Source organism: Tauraco erythrolophus, chromosome 5 (genome assembly GCF_009769465.1).
Source record: "Tauraco erythrolophus isolate bTauEry1 chromosome 5, bTauEry1.pri, whole genome shotgun sequence".
In the NCBI taxonomy this organism is placed as follows: Eukaryota; Metazoa; Chordata; class Aves; order Musophagiformes; family Musophagidae; genus Tauraco; species Tauraco erythrolophus.
Window position 1 is genome coordinate 20,137,775 of NC_141469.1, and position 8,375 is coordinate 20,146,149.

Consider the following 8,375-nt stretch of genomic DNA (forward strand, 5'->3'; position numbering starts at 1 on the left):
GATCAAAGACAAACGTGAAAATTTTGAATCAGAAAAGTAGTTTCTGTTTTACAGCGGGTGTTGGTGTTGTGCCATTGAAGGAATGGCATTAGTTAAGTACTACCTGATTATAAAAGGGACTTGTTTCTAAAATTGGTTCTCTTCTTCCTAAATACCTTACAGAATATAAATGTAGTCAGTTTTTTAAAGCACAGTGTGGAAACAACACTGAACTTCAAGGAACACTCAATAGTAGCCTATTGAAGAGGAGGAGGAGAAGGGGATAAAGGACCAGAATTAATGACTTGGATCTTTCCTGGGCAATAGGGAGCAAAGGCTGAGTTGGATGTTTTAGTTAAGAAGAGGGAGGTTGTCTGCAAGGAGTGACGATTCTACAAGCTGCAGGCTGGGTCGAGCTGTGTCTCCCATTTCACGTGGCCTGTTGCTGTATGATTTTAGCAACAAATAATGGTGCAGTGTTAATGGTTGAGCTGGCCTCTTCGGCACTCTGTGCAGAACGAGTTTGCTACTTGGCTCTGTATCAAACCACGTGTGGTGGGGTTTTGGTAGCAGGGGAGGGTCTGCAGAGATAGGCCCTGTAAGGAGAAGCTTCCCCAGCTCCAAAACTAGTCAGACCCATCCCTGGGCAGGTTAGATCCCCCCTCCCCTTGGGCCAGGGTCGAGCCAATCAGCACCTCTGCGAATGCCCTATTCAAGAAGGGGATGAAGGAACACGAATCAGGTGGGATATGCAGTGAAGAGAGGAGGGAGGGGCAGGGGCTGGACCTCTCAGGCTGGCAACTGCTACTCAAATGGAGATGGCGGTGGCGGCATGGCTTGGAGAGCTACGAAGTACTCTGCTCCCAGGGCATCCTCTGGGCAGAGTTCATTCCTGCCAGGACCTCTGAGGTTTGTTGGGCCTCATGCAGCTGCAGCAGAGAGGACTGAGATCTGAGAGAAATGGCCATGCAGACACCAAGGTCAGTGAAGACTGAGCAGGAGGAGGTGTGCTGGAGCTGAGATTCCCCTGCAGCCTTTGGTGAGATGCAGGTGGTCCCCCTGCAGCCTGTGGAGATTAAAGGTGGAGCAGAGGTCTGCCTGCAGAGAACCCCATGCTGGAGCAGAGATGCCTGTGCCTGAAGGAGTTAATAGAGGATTGTCTTGTGGGAAGTACCTCCTCGTTGCTTGAGACTGACAGTGAAGCAGAGATGTATCTGCAGTCCATGAGAAGGGACTCCACAGCAGGTGGCTGTGTCCTAAGATGCTGTGACTCTGTGAGAAAGGCCTGCGCTGGAGCAATGTGATGAGTGAGAATTGCATCCTGCAGGAAGGACTCATGTTGGAGAAGTTTGTGGACTGTTTCCCGTAAGGAGGGGCCCCACTCTGGAGTAGGGGAAGACCTTAAGGAGTCTACCTCCTTTAAGGAAGAAGTGGCAGAAACAACGTGTTCAACTGACTGACCTGCAACTTCCCATTCCCTGCCCCCCTGTGCTGCTGGTAGGGAGGAGGTAGAGCTGGGAAGAAAGGAGGGGTGGGGGAAGGTGTTTTTAGGGTCTGGCGTTGTTTCTAGTTCTCCTCTCTGAAGTAACTGTTAAGGAATTAAATTGATTTGTTTCCAAGCCGAGTCTGTTTTGCCTGGGACCATGGTTGGTGGGTGCTCCCTTCCTGTTCTTGTCTCGACCCTCAGTCCTTCTGTTACATTTTTCTCCTCTCCACCCCACCGAGGGGGAGGGAGGAGGAGGAGTGAGCAAGTGCTGTGCTTAGCTGCCATCTGGGCTAAACCACAACAGCAGGTAATAAAGCTCTGAACTTTAATGTCCAGGGAATTTCTCAGACTTGGGTGACTCTGGGGATAACGGTCCATAAAAATGTCAAGGAACAATTTTCTGTATCAGAGTACACTGATTCAGAAAACATGCAGGAATTTACCTACTGTTTAGCAGCTGTCATATGCTGTTAGGAATTTTCTAAGACTATGATATGGGAATGATAATCAGTAAGCACGCCCTGGATTTTAATTACATTTGGAACTTGTTGATCACTTACATGTTGAAGTAGCAGTATAAAATGCTGCAAAAAGATGTGTTGTGGGCAAGCTGCTGCAACTGAGCTTGAGTCTATACCTCTTCATATTCCCAGATGGCAGACCTGCATTTATTCTGTCTCTGCAGCAAAAGTGCTAGGAGCCAGTTTTACAGGCTGGCTTACTGCAAAGTAACATTTGTAATTCCTTGTATCTGAATGAAAGCTTCTGCTCTCGATCTAATTGCATGTGAACTATTTGCTCTTCGTAATAGTGATTCACAACTAGTCCAGAATAGAGCTGTAAAGGTATCTGCGTTTCTGTGTTAACAGCTGAAGGGTGTGGAACTGAGAACAATCTGCTCAGACACAGGTTATGAAGGGCTTTTACCCTACTTTAGGTTTGCTTCTAGTCAACAGAGGTTGTAATAACATCCTGATGGTCCTTCTGAGCTGGAATTGGATGTGAAAGGTTTCCAGCCAAGAACAGATGTGATGCAGTCAAAACTGTAGGGAATGGCAGCATGTAGTCTAGTGGCCTGGTTGCACCTCTTTGGGTACATGACACCTTGTCGTTGTAGTAGCATCTGCTGATGCTGTGAAAGATAAAGCACAACTAGGAAAAACTAAGGTGATAAAACCTAGAGCTGGAAGGGAAGGATACTGACCAGCTGGCTTGGAAATGAACTGATAAAATTTTGGTATTGGCACAGTGATTCTAGGAGCAAGTGAAGGTACAAGGAATGCTGTAACCAAATGGGTCACATTAAATTATTCATTTTCTTTTATGTTCTCTTCAGAAAAAAAAAGAGTTGGAAGTTTGACTTGTTCTATACGCATCTGCCATTTCCTTTGAGGTAATAGACTAAAATTGGGTTGTTTGCTGGTGGACTTTGGTCATAGTTGAGTGTAATTAAGCCCTGAGCAGGGAGGGAATTGTCACTTCGAGTTGCCTCCTACCTCTTGCAAACAGCTGCCAGTCTCCAGTCCTTTTCTAAATCCTTAAGCTTGGTCCTTGCAGCACTTAAATAGGACTGAAAACAGGTTGATGGGACAAGTATGAGATGGATTTCCATGCTCAGAACAGTTTAGTGAGTGCGGGGAGGCAGTGTGTGTGGTGCTTCAGCTTCCTTCCATTTAATCTGTGCTTTGCGATGCATGGCCAGTAATTCCCATGAATTTTTTGTATGTAAAGATTGTAGCATATTCTACATTACATGCCAGCAGCTACTAATAAATGTATTAAGCCCTTATATTTTTCAGTCTTTGTCTAGTTCTCAAATGCACTTGACTATAGGAATGTAATTTTTGTCCCTAGTCTCTGTTCCTTCACGCATGAGGTTGTAAAGTTCATAGTTTTGTCTGGCTTTCCTTCCATGCTGGACATGTCCAGGACACACCGAGTAAGAATTAATGGTAGGTGTGTGTAAAGCTGGGTTGTGACAGCAACTCCTGTTCTTGATTCCTTACTGTGTCCCTGAACACTCTGGGCTATGCATAAAGTTCTTATGGAAAGAGGCTCAGCTTTGCTTCGTAGACTTATTGAAGGAACTTCCCTAGGTAACGTTTTGTTTCTCAAGCTACAGTTGGATAACACCTTTAATACCCAAGTCTTTGGCTTGTTTTGAGGGGTAGGGGTAGGTTGCACACCACCAACTACTGCTCCAGTGTTTGGTAAGGCTACACCCTCAGCTTAGCAAGGAGAGCAAGTGACGTGCAACTACTGAATTTAGTTAGCTTCTCTCTCAGAAAAAGGAAGCTTTGTTTTGAAGTCTCACAAAAGCAGGCATCTGAATACTTCCCTGACAAACAAGAGGAAAGAAGAGCTATCAGGTTTCTCTCAGTGCAGTGTCATTATCACTGCACAACTTTGCTTTCCTCGCTGCATAAGCAAGGAAATGTTTTATTAGCTGACCTATTTGGTTTCCTCATGAATGGGAAGTTAAGCCCAAATGGTTCTCTGTTTTGATTCTTGTGAACAATGAGAAGGAATGTTTTCTAGTGAACTTGGGGTTTCAGTCTTGTAAATCGGAGTTTGCAATTTCTCAGCCAGGAGTCACCTCTGGTAAATGATGCTCTTGCCATTCTGCCTGTCGCGTTATGATAGGAGTTAGATCAATGGAGGATAGAGAGGGGAACTACGTCAAGCCCTTCTCAATTTGACCAGTCTACCAGTTTCCCAAGACAGATGAGACCCTTGTACCCAACCCACCTGCCGCACCCCATTTGAGGAGAAGGGGGGTTACCTCGAACCCTTTACAGTTTGACTGGTCCGTCAGGCTTACGCTGACAGCGTTGTCACTGGGACAAATCCCTCTGGGCAGCCTGCTGAGTTGGAGGGTGTTCGTCTGACCTATTCAGGGACCCTCATGGGCAGTGCACCGGGACAGATCCCTTCTATCCCCTGTGTCAATTGTAAAAGTTTCCAGAAACATGTTTATAGATGGCAAATTTTATTACATATACTTGTGACAAGATACAGATTCGAAGACAGCCAGTGATAGGGACTGATTGCAGAAACAGATTTGATTTGGAACAATATAAAACCACAACTGATCAGTGATAATTCTAACTAGCGAGCAAGGTGTTAGTAACTAAGCGTGTGTAACACAGAGCTCTTACCCTATAGGCATCCCTATGTGGGGGGAGAAGAGAGGTCCAGCCCGTTGACTGGTCCCAGATGTTCTGATGGAGGTCTTCTCCCTAATATCCCCCTTCTCTTTTGCCATTTTATACTATTTCTTACTTTCAGGTGGAGCTTGAGTGACCTAGTCATACATACCTTTGTTAGGATTGGTGTAAATTTTCCTCGCTTTGGTTGAAAAGCATAGGCTAGAAGAATTTCAGGGTGCATGCTTAGTGAGGGGTGGTCGCAGCCCGGAGGCGGATAGGTTTTGGGATGGCGGTGTGTTTTCATATTCTAATGATACTGTAATGAGCAAAGTTCAGCTTCAGGACACAATTTCACCATCATTGCTGAGGCAGCAGTTGCGATCCATCTTTCCTGATGGTAACTATGCGGTTATCTTCACCAGACACTCTTTATCCCTGATAACAGGGATGAGCCATGGTACCTCCGTACCACCCTACTCCCCATTTCGAGGGTATTGCACATTCCATTCAACCAGATGCAAGCCTTGTCCATTCCAAGCGCACTCTGTTCCTGGGAGCACCAACTGTGTCTCAGCTCAAGCTGCTCTAATATTACAGCTCATGTTAAGATGTAAGCTGAACTTTGGGGGACAATGTTTTCCCATTCCCCCCCATTTCTGTTATTTTTCCACACTGCCTTGCCTACAAATAGCGGAAAAGGGTAGCTGAGTTGAATTTGTTGCTGCTGTATGCAACATATGTGGAAGCCTAGGGCTAGTTTTCCCTTCAAATGTGTATCACCTAAATACTATTAACCTTTGTGCTTGAGGTTAGAGATGGCAAGGTTCCCTGCACATCTTTGTAAGGTAACATTGTCAACATAGTTCTTCAAAAAGAACCAGCAGTTTGTAGAGATAAAACTTGCATCTTTCCTTGCTGGAGGGATAAGAACACTTCAGTGTGTATAAACAAGCAGCATCTGTTGGGCAGACTGATGATCTCAGTTTACAAGACAATAAAACAAGTAGGTAGGATGTTTTTATGGGCAGGTCTGGCCATTTCAGTTGCCCAAAAACTGCGGTAGCAGCTTTTTTTTTCTTTTTTTTTTTTTTCTTTTACATGAGTTCTAGCTGTAACTGGCAGAGGATTTGTTCAGTTACTTGGGGACCTAAGTCTACAGTACGCTCCTTAGTGGGAGAAAATATGCCATCAAAGGGCAACTTTATGAAGGGAGAAGCAGAGGGTTTGCATTCCCTTATGCTGAGCAAGTCAGACTTGATTTTGAGATTTGAATTATAATGGCTGTATCACCAAGAAGGCATGCTTGATGTATGCATCTCAGCATTCCTTATTGAACAAAGCACAGGGTATTCCTCTTGCCACTGATGTTTAGAACTCCTGTGAAATAATGGGATTGCAATGGGTGCAAGGAGGCTGCGCTGGCTCTCACCTTCTGCTTGCTGAGGTCTTCCTTTTTTGAAAGCCTTCGAGGCTTTCAAATTTCTCTGTATTTTTTAAGGAAGTCAATACTTGACTATGTACAACATCTCAAGGGTAAAACATGACCAGGATTTCAAAACACAGCCAAAAACAACACTGATCTTGCTAGTCATACACTGGTATTTTGATCACAGATTTCCAAGTGGCCAAGCAACAACTATGGGAAGTGACCCTATGTTAGCCTAACCATGCACCACAGCTTTCCGGACAGCTTACACTTGCACAACTGGGATTTAGAAGAGAAGCACTCGGGCAGTTTTGCAAAACACCCTGCAATTGTACGATGTAGGAGTTTGACAATAGTCAGAAAGAAACAGTGCCATATCTTGAGGGAGTGGGTCAGTACTAGAGTTTGGAAGTTGTTCCAACCATCTCTTTCCAGTTCTCTTCCAAAATTTCTTTGTTGGTGGATGGTAAGGCTTTTAATCCCCTCAGATTGAGAGTGTAGGAGAGGAACCGTAGTATCCCTTGACTCCTGGTTGTACTTAATTTCTCAGGATGAGGGTATTCCCCAGCAGGTACAGCTCCATCAGCTAGTGCTCATCTGCTCAAATGTTGAAAGAGATGAAGCAAAGTACAACCTGCCCTTGAAAAGCCAAGTGCACCACCATCTTGTTAAGGCTTAAGTGAAGACAGCCCACAGTTTTGGAAAGAAAAAAAAGGTTCATTATGTCTGTCTGAGTCAATGCCTCCCTCGGCCCCGTTGCTGTGAGTGTTTAGTTATCTGATGGCTACCTGCAACGGAGAGAAATACTCTCCTTATGTCTGCTATGTGTCTTTGATGTCTTTAAAAGCAAAGAAAGTAGCTTTTGTATGTGTGAGAAGGGGAAAATTCAAAAGGTCACTTTAATACCGTAGTTGAAAGAGGGGCTTGTGTTAAGTTTTCAGGTTCATGAGGTGTTCATGCCAGGGAACGTAAATCCTCTGCTGAGACCGGGCACTGCTGAGAGGAAAAAGAAAGAAAGAAAGAAGGACGGAAAGAAAAACCATAGCAGCTTTCCTTGTCTTGCTGTTTGTGTCTCTTCTGTCAGCTGAAGGAGGGGAGGGCTGCTATGCCCCCAGCCCTTTACTGCCATGCCTTCAGGGCAAAGACTCACCATGGGAAGAGCTGGTGTGACATGTGCTGGAGGACTGGAGACTTGGAATCAGGTGATCACGGGGAGCCAGGAATATACAGATGGACGAAACCTGTGAGGGTGCATGGAAAAATCAGGGGTTTTTTGTTGGTGACAGATCTGTGTCGGGAAGTTCCGACGTGCTCCTAGCTGCTCTTTTTGTTCTCATGCAGGAGATTTTTTTCACTCACATGATGGTACTGTGTGCCAAAGCAATTGCTTGTGGGGCTGATATAAATTCAGAAGCAGATGAACAAATTGCTGGGTTTTCTACTATTTTCTGTTTTGCTCGGGCAACCTGAGCAGTGCCAATTTTTTACTTGCAGAGTTGTTCTGCTAGTGTCAGATGAATGTGTAAATGACTTGGCATTTTTTGTAAAACTCAGAAAAAATAGTAGCTGTTTAATCCTTCGGTTTCTCGGGATAGAATTGTTGCAGATGAGATAAGAATTAAACACTGCCAAGCAAAACACCTGCAATGAAAAAAATGACAGTTACCTAACAGCACTGGTACCAGTATAGCAATGCTGAAAGAGATAACCTTTGGGTTTATTTTAAATCGCACTACTTTTCTGTATGTCTGTGAAGTGGTGAATTCTGCACAGCATCTGCTTAGTCGGCCAATCTGCCCTGACATCTTTACTTGAATTCCTCCAAATTCAAAAGAGCCAGCCATACTGTGGGAAAGAACTATAATTCACCCTTTTCGGCCTATAATAGTAAAAAATTTAGTGTGTTTCAACCTAAAGGTATGTTCTGCCCAGCGCAGTGAGGGTACCTGGCTCAGGCTGAGCACCCTTATTCCCAGAGTCCTCCCTCCAGATTTGAGCAGGGAGGAGATGAGGCATGCTGCAGGCTGTCTTGGCAGTGGGATGTGCTGCTGTCACAGGGTCTGACAAACATGCCCAGCATTTGTGCATTTTAAAACGTGTGTGTCCTTTTGGTTGTTGGAAGTGCCGAACATTGCCTGTGCCACTTGCCACAGTTACGAATTAGCTGAAATAAATAACACTGGGGGATGTTGCTGTCAGCTTTAGACCTTGACAACCCTGACACTGAGAGATCGCTTTGGTTTATCACGTCTATGTGAGACTAACAGGGGATTGTAATTGCTGAGTGATGTGGCTGTGAAAGGATATGTCTTTTTTTTTTTTTTCCCCTAGCCTT